At 41.3% G+C, this 8753-nt stretch overlaps 1 long non-coding RNA gene across 1 annotated transcript in view; it reads right to left on the bottom strand.

Moving 5' to 3' along the window:
* Window positions 1-520: 520 nt before the first annotated feature.
* The window catches only part of LOC102074814 (uncharacterized), a 61736-nt gene continuing 53503 nt past the window's right edge, over window positions 521-8753 (bottom strand). The window contains exon 3 of the long non-coding RNA XR_012583488.1: window positions 521-2847. This is a non-coding gene — a long non-coding RNA (uncharacterized LOC102074814). The remainder of the gene's footprint in view (window positions 2848-8753) is intronic.

The following is an 8753-nucleotide window of genomic DNA, read 5'->3' as shown; positions in this document are numbered from 1 at the left end:
GGAACAGACTCCCCAAGAAAGTGATCACAGCAGTAAGCCTAACAGAGCTCACAAATCATTTGAACAAAGCTCTCAGGCACATCGTGTGACTCTTGGGGGTGGTCCTGGGCAGGAACAGGAGTTGGACTCAATGGGTCTTGTGAGGCCTTTCCAACTCAGCATATTCTGAGGTTCTGTGATTCTGAGAAATTAGTTTCACCTAGAGACACAAAGAGCAGAGTTCCTCGACCAAACAGAGATGATTCCAATGTCTTCAGTAAAAATTAAAGACAGTCAGGGACAGCTAGATCAAAGGGAATCTTTAGTGAATTTTTATGTAAATCAAAGTCCACTTGTTTTGTGGAACTCACCTGGGTTAATATTCAGTGTGTCTGACACACAGGTAGTGTCTGGTCTCTGAATGGTCAGTGGAGATTAATCAGCACTGTCAACAGATATTTTGATGTGATTCATCTAACCAAACACAGGGTACAGTTCACAGAGGTGAACTGTGAACTGCCAGGACATGTGAGCTGCAAAACTCACAAGACCACAAGTTGTGCTGAGCTCTCAGTTACCATATTCATTTCTTTTTACAGCTGTCAGTCAGGAATGGTTATAGAATATTTCAAACCATACAGGTGTGACAACCCTCCCTTTTGAATCTTAAATGCTTCCTTGCCCTTAAAGGAGGGTCATCACAGACATACTTATTGAACAAATTTAGCAGTGTTTAATAAACCTGTCCTGAGTGACTGCTGTAGCATCACTCAGTGGGGACTCTTTGCAATATCTAAGGTGGAATATTTTTAATGAAAATTAGAAATGAACAGTGACTACAAGTGGATTCTGTGAATCTTCTTTCCTACCTCTGTGGTGCTAATTTCTTTTTGGCAGTCTATCACATGCTGACTGTAGTACCTAGGGGAGATTGATTTCAGAGCACTAACACAGCCTGTGTTTCTCTGCAGAATCCCTGATTTCTCCCTGGGTGCTATTGAGTATGGGGGCTATGCTGAGCAGCTGGTGATTTCCCTTTAACATCCTGCTGGAAGAGCTCCTGCAAATCCAGACATTAGACCAACTAATAGAAGTAATAAAGCTGATACCAAGAACATTTATTTTAACTATACTACAAGGCACAATGTTAAAACTGTAGAGTGCCTGCCTGATTTTCTGCAGTACATAATATGTCTTGCATTTTTTACACTAACCAGAAAGACATAAACATGTCAGAGAAACTACCCAGGATACAGAAATATTCCTTGCAGAGTCACATAAGGAAAGGCAGGCACCATTCTTTAAAACCAAGCATGCACAATTAACAAGAAAAATATTGCCAATAAAAAGGGGGAAGATGGCCAGTGAGTATAATTAGATGGGATAGTTCAGGGTGTGGGTTTGGCAAGAAAATGACAGCTAGAAGTAACAAAAGCACTTTCAAGACAATTGATGCTTGTACCTGTAGTTTTACAGAATCCTGTGTGCAAATGAATCTTCATAGAGGACTTGTGGCTGAAGCTCATGGTGAGTGTCTGTCAGAAAAGAGTTGAATGGGATCCCAGAATGGTCAAAGGTTTGTTTTTTTTCATGGAAAAATGTCTCTTTGTTGTTATTTGTCTCCAGTGAAGGCTCAGACTCAAAGGTGTTTAGGTGGCAAGGTTTCAACACTGAGATGTAAAATCTAGCTCATCAAAGTTCTCATGAATTCTCTGACTAAATATTTCTGAGAACCTGGCCCTAACTAATTCAAAATAGGACAAAGGCAAGCAATATAGAGGGAATGGAATACAACATTTCTCATGGGGTCCATGTTTTGTGCATTTCTTCTTACTCATGCACTGATCAGCTGGCTCAGCCACCCACATCCCCTGACCCCTGTCCCACCAGAGCCAGCCCCTGGTCATGACATTCTCATCCTCATGAAACTCCTCTGAGGCAGGAGATCATTAGCTGCCCCACTGGGATCTAAGATACAAGTTCACATGGCCACATGGAAATGCTGTGGCAAAAGCCCTGGACTGTGCTCTTTGCCTTTTTTGGGATTCTTTTGTCACCAAACTCTTCATCAGCTCATAGTAATTAGGAATACAGATCATCTCTAGTCTCGATATTGCCTCAATAACAAACAGCTCAAACTCAGTGGCTTCAGCTCCAGAAAGCATCCATATGGGAACATTCAGTGAAATCCAAGGACTGTGTTGGAAACAGCTGGCAAATATACAGAACTGGAGGCAAGACTGCAAGCAATACAGCAGTAAGCACCACAAATTCAGTATGGAGAGTGTCTTTTAAAATGTAAACGTCCTCGGTGCTTTGCAGCAAGAAGCAATAAATGTTTTATAACATTTTAATTGAAAGCACATAAACTGAAATGATTTGAAAGAAAGAATCCATGAGTGTATATTCAGTACTGAAGAGATATAGAAGCAGATTTGTGTCAAATTACATTTAGAAATATACTTTGAATGGGTTGATCTCAAAAATCCTTGAATTGCACAAAATTGGCCTGGAAGAGACCACAAAGACTTTTGTAGCCTAGTCCTCATGTCCCAGAGCACAGCTGAGGAAGCTCAAAAAACTCTTTACCATTGTTTAAATCCTCCAGTGAGAATATCCTGGGGTCTTCTCTGGCAGAAAAAAACAAAGCAGTTCTTCCATGGAGAAGCTCAAAAACTCAAGGTCAATTTGCAGTATACCAAGAGGAAACATAAATGAGTGAGGTGTCTTCCCCAGATATCTTACATCCCTACATCTGGCTTTTGCTAGGTCAAGGTTGGGTTCAGAGCAGTCTTACTGAGTATTCATCATCTGATGATTTTTCTTTGTTTGTCAACACTTGGCCACAAGTCTTGTAGAGGATTCCAGCTGAGGAAACCAAGACAAGAAAAGGTCTTTTTAGTTAGAGAGAAATGTGTCTTGTCTGTAAAGCTGGAAAAATGCAGTAACATTCAAAGCCACTTTTCATCCCTGGGGGAAGCCTGTGGGGTACCCTGGAGAGAGGCAGGACAGATTATGTCAGTCACAGGGGAAAGAATCCACTCTCACAACCAGAGAGAGGTTTTGCTGCAAAAAACTCAGTGTATCATAACCTATATATATAAAAAAAAAAGCTTGCAATTGTAAAAAGGCCTGATCTTAACAAAACTTGCATAGGATAATCTGTGTTTTCTAATTTGGCAGATTAGTAATGATTATATTATGCCAGAAAACAGAGCCACACTACAATTAACCACTCCTTTATTATACCAAGTGCCCTCCTGTTTTATTTAAGTAATAAGGGATAATGACTCTATCTAGCCAGCGAGCTGTGCTCTGTTCTGACTGTCAGGTTTAATTGACTGTCTGCTTCTTGCCCTGCCCCCGGGGCAGTGCAGCTGAGCTCTCTCCTGGACTGGGCTGGACTGCAAGTTTTACTCCAGCCTGCTTAGCAGCTGAATATAGATGAGTTTAATGTGAAAGCTCTGCTAGCGATTTCCAAAACCAGGCATGTTTTGCTCTCTAAGAAAATGTGAGGGGTGAAAAGACATAAGCTGTCTTTGCTATGGACATCTTTACTGTGGACATCTTTGCAAAGCATTTTCCTAAGCATTTGATTGCAGGACTGAGTCAGATCACCACTTTCCAGCAGCTTCCAGCCCGTGTAAGTGGTCAAGATGGTTCTTAAGGAAACATTTTAATCATGAGGGCAAACATGCTGCCTCTCCAAATATTTCATTACCTGCCAGCAGTTAGCAGGACAAAATCATGAAAGAGCAGTCACATCTTTATGTTCAGTAGATCTTAAGGGATTTTTCTTCCATAAAGTCATTTTGTTCCTCTCTGGTTTCACATGATCTGGTAGTCAGCTCTTGAACCCACAACAGCCTGTGGTGTGATGCTCCACAGCTCAGCCACACAACACCTGAAGAGCCCTCACTTTCTGTGCACTTCGAACTTGTCATTTTCTAGCTGCAGACAGTGCCCACTAATACTATTCTTGGAAGAGACAGGGAATGATAATTACCTATGTACCCACTTCTGGCCACTCATGGTTTTATAGACCTCTATCATATATCCCCTCAATAGTCCCTGAGGTCTCCTAATCAGCTTAATTGTTCCTTGCAGAGAAGTTGTTCCATACCTTTATTATCCTTGTTGCCTTTTCCTGAACCTTTCACAGTTTTGTTATAACTCCCCTGAGACAGGGGAGCAGGAACATGCACTAAGATGTGTATTTATATACAGACACACTTTGCTGGTTTTGGCTGGGGTAGAGTTAATTTTCTCTGTAGTACGTGGCATGGGGCTGTATTTTGGATTTGTGCTGGAAACAGTGTGGTAATCAATACTGGGATATTTCATTATCCTGAGCAGGGCTGACACAGTCAAGGCCTTTTCTGCTCCTCACCCCAGCAGTGAGGAGGCTGGGGGTGCCCCAGGAGCTGGGAGGGGACACAGCCAGGACAGCTGACCCCAAATCACCCAAGGGACATCCCACACCACATGGCATCTGCTCAGCTCATAAAGATGGAGAAAGGGAAGAAGGGGGAGGAAATTCAGTGTGATGGTATTTGTCTTCCCAGGTCACTGCTATATGTGATGGAGCCCTGTTTTCCTGGGTGGAGATGGCTGAACACCTGACTGCCCATGGGAAGTTATAAATTAATTTCTTGTTTGGCATTGCTGGCACACATGGCTTTTGCTTTACATGTTAAATTGTCTTTGTTTCAACCCATGATTTTTCTCACTTTTCCTCTGCTCATTTGCTTCCCCATCCCACCAGGTAGGAGTGAGAGAGCAGCTGCATGGGGCTGGGCTTAAACCATGACACATACTCATCTACTCTGTTCATTAGCCCTTTACTAAAAACTCCTAGATTAGATTGGTTTTTCCAAGTGTGTGAGCACAGACAAAATGTTTATGAAGGTAAAATCTTTGTAAGCAAGATATCCACAGACCATGTTCCTGAGTAGTAAAGTCATACAAGCTCATTATCATTCAGAAAGCTTTGGACCATTTTTATGCATTTGTATTATTTATTCACACTGAATTTATCGGCCATATTATTGCCAGAGCAATACCTTTTGCAGTTCTTCAAAGCTGGACTTTGTTTCTCTAATCTTAACTTTGTCTTTCTTTCCTATATCATTACAAATATGTTGGGCAGAATGAGTCATAGCAATCTCTTTGCAGAACTCCACTCCATGACAAATGACCATTTATCATACGTCTTTCATTTCCTATCTTTTATCCTTTTTTTTTTTTTTGTCAGAGAGCTCATGCTTATTCACATGCCTATATGAGCATTTTAGAGATTATGTCAGGCAGAAGAGTTGATTTTCATCAATGGTTTCTACCTGATATTAATTTTAAGTGAAGACCGATCCCAGCATTAGCTCTCTGAGGTTACAATCTGAATGTGATAGTCTGGCAGATAGCATGTGAGCACTACCCCAAGATAAAGATCTTCCCCTTTTCAACACCATCCTCCTCTCCATCTCCTCCCCATCTTTGGAAAAATCACCAAAACAGTATCACAGAGTAACTAAGGCTGGGAGGGACCTCAGGGGGCCATCCTACTCAAAACAGGCTATCTTTGAGCAGATTTTCAGGGCCTTGTGCACCCCAGTTTTCCATATCTCCAATAATGAAGAGACCACATATATTTAACCACATGAGGAGACAACTGGCATACAATTAACTGCAGCATATATATTTGGGGTTTCTCTAACATAAGACCCAGTTATATTTGTATCACCACCCTTTGGCTCTTAGTGGTGATGTATTTCTCCCAGCTCACCTTTACTGTTCTACTGGTGCTTTGTATGATGCATATTAGGACAATGTTGGTGGGATTTCGTTACCTAAATGTAGATATGTGCAATCTGAGATGCCCGTGTGTATTCCTTTCAGCTTCTGACCCAGGCTGCTGAAAAACACAGGTGTCTGTTTCTCCGGTATTATACTGGCCAGCCCCCAGATGTGTCTTAGACACAAAGGACTCATCAGATAGTACAGACATTTATGTTTAGTTAACTAAGTCATCTTAGCACAAAAATTCAATCTAGGAAAATCCATTTAGGTTTGGCCCTTTGTCAGAAGGGAAGAATGTTCAACCACAGCTCACTCACCTCATAGCATCACTGCTATCAATAGATGCAGGTCAGAGTTAAATGTTTTCCTCCTCCTGTGGTGGAAGAACAGCTTTTCCACTGCATTGTACCTGTTCATGCCACCCTCTTTTGCATCATAAAACAATGTTTCAAATGATGGGGAGTAAGAAAAACATAGTTCCTAGGGCAGTGGGGCAGGCTGAGGGAGAGCTGAGATCCTGCTTGTCATTTCCCTACACAGAGGCATCCTCAACATGCATCTCAAGTCCAAGTCTTAGATACAAATAATGTCATAATAAGAGAAACTATGGGAAGCTCCCCTCTTGTGGATGGGTTACCTTACTGACAAGTTACAGATGAAAGAGAAAATGGGAAACCCATGGACCACAAAGCAAACTGTTAATACAAAATGAGCTGGTGGATCCAGAGCACTTCTTTTTGTATTCTTCAGTAAATAAAAATTCTTTGACATCTTCTGTCCATGCTGCAAGCACAGAAAGTGTTGTCTTTTACTTCACTTGTGACAATCTCTTTGAAATGGTTTTACTTTACAAAAACCAAATCCTGCTTCACATGATAAGTTAAATGAGGGCTGAGTACTGTGCAAAGGTTGTATTGGCCTCTGAGCAACAGGGAAACAATTTTGCATCAAATGGATTTAATTACACAGAAGTTTGCTTTAACCAATTTGAGTTGATCTGTGAAACAGTGAAAGAGAGTGCAAATCACTGAAAGAGAACGTAAATCTCTGCTTTGTTCCATTAGGGTAATGTCAGCAGAAACTAACTTACAAATTTCAGTCCTTTAACTAACTCAACTAGCTGAACAGGGTATTCCTTCCCATTTCTCTCTGCCACTATCTGAAAGGAGGTTGTAGCAAGGTGGGGGTTGGTCTCTTCTCCCACGTAACCTTTTCTTCACTGAAAAGGTTGTCAAGCATTGGAACATGCTGCCCAAGGGAGGGGTGGAGTCCTCATATTCAAAAACCATGGAGGGGTGGTGCTTAGGGATATGGTTTAGTAGTGGAACTAACAGTGTTAGGTTAATGTTTTGACTCTGATCTTAGAGGTCTTTTCCAATCCTAATGATTCTACAATTCTCACAGATCACACAACCCCTTTCAAAAACCAGCAGAACTACTTCTTAAAACTGTTTTTCTGTCCTCTTCCCATATGAAGAGAACACTTCTATTTTCCTGATTAATTTATTCATAACCAGCCTTTGCCTATTTTTTTCATGGCAGTGCTATCCTGAAGGCCATGCAGCTCCCATCTTCTTGCTGGTGCTTGCCTGGTGTTGTGTGAGCAGACAGAAACAGACCCTGTCAGCCTTCCTGGTGGCTGCAGAGCACTCAGAGCTCTCCATCCCCACAGTCCTTTTCTGTCCCTTTCCAGGCCACTTTTTTTTTTTTTTTTTTTTTTTACTATGGGTAGTGGCTTTACTGTCATAGTGTCCAAATCCCTCAGAATGTGCAATGCTAAAAGATAATCAAATGCTCAAATCAATGGAAAAACAGGCAAAGGACAATCAGACATGATGGTTGCCATGCTGTAAATTTTACCACCTTGGCTGCAAAGAGCTGATCTCTGGCAGCATGTGTATTCCTTGTCCCTTCCAATGCCAAGCTGGTTGACCACTGTGGCTTCAAAAACTAAGTTTTATCCCAAGTTTGTTTCCCATTGTAATTCACAGGGTTCATGGACAAGGCTGTTCTCTGCAAATTTGCTCTCTGCAACTTTCATGGCAATGATTTTCAGTTCAGGGTTAGACTGGGATTTCCTTTTGCTCATTCAGTGAAGAAATGCTCTTAAGTTTTCCAACAGACTGCTTTGCAGAGAAGCAGCCCACCTGCATGAGGATGGATAGTCAAGATTTATCTGCAATATCTAATCCTGGTCTTAAACTCACTAAGAGCCTGCACTTTGGAAGAAAAAGCAACAAGTATAAACCTATGAAATTACTGACAAAGCAGAGGCATTAATGTGGAGAAGCCTGACACTGAGATTTGTTAGGCTCTGGAACTGTTTCCCAAGGTTAATGATAAAAACACCATCCATCATTTAGGTCTTCTACAACTAGTCAAAGCACTAGAAAAAAATGCACTTTCAAAAAACAATGTTCTATTATCAGGAAGATGGGCTGCATGACCTGATAAATCTTTCCTAGCTCTGATCTTTTGTTCTATTAAAAGCATGGTAAGGCTTTTTGTTTTCCATGAGTAGATCTGCCAAATGTGGCTGGCTGGGAGGTAGAATAGGTAGAATTTTATTCTGGACAATTCTGAAGTGGTGCTTTTATCTGATCCCTTTTAGAGAAGATATTTTTTCAGTATCCCTTAATATTCCCTGTTGTAAATATTTGAACTCATCTTCAAAATTCCAACATGTTCTGTTAGCCCCTCAGCAGAAGAGCAGCAGCTTTGCTGACAAATGACAAGATTTAGTTTTATACAGTACTGCTCATCTACCATTATCAGTACAATGGACAAAGACACCCATCAATGATAATATCTGGTAGGGAATCAGTGTAGAGATAACTTCATGGCATTCTAGTCAGTTCCTGGTTCTCAACTCCTGTACAAAAGACAATCAGTGCAACAGATTCAATCCCCATTGGGATTTGCCATGAAAGGCAAAGCAAAACCTTGCCACAGCCATCAGCCAGCTCTGAAAACTGTCC

The sequence above is a fragment of the Zonotrichia albicollis genome, chromosome 1, assembly GCF_047830755.1.
Source record: "Zonotrichia albicollis isolate bZonAlb1 chromosome 1, bZonAlb1.hap1, whole genome shotgun sequence".
In the NCBI taxonomy this organism is placed as follows: domain Eukaryota; kingdom Metazoa; phylum Chordata; class Aves; order Passeriformes; family Passerellidae; genus Zonotrichia; species Zonotrichia albicollis.
The sequence above is the reverse complement of the archived record's forward strand: the minus strand, read 5'-3'. Positions and strand labels throughout refer to the sequence as shown.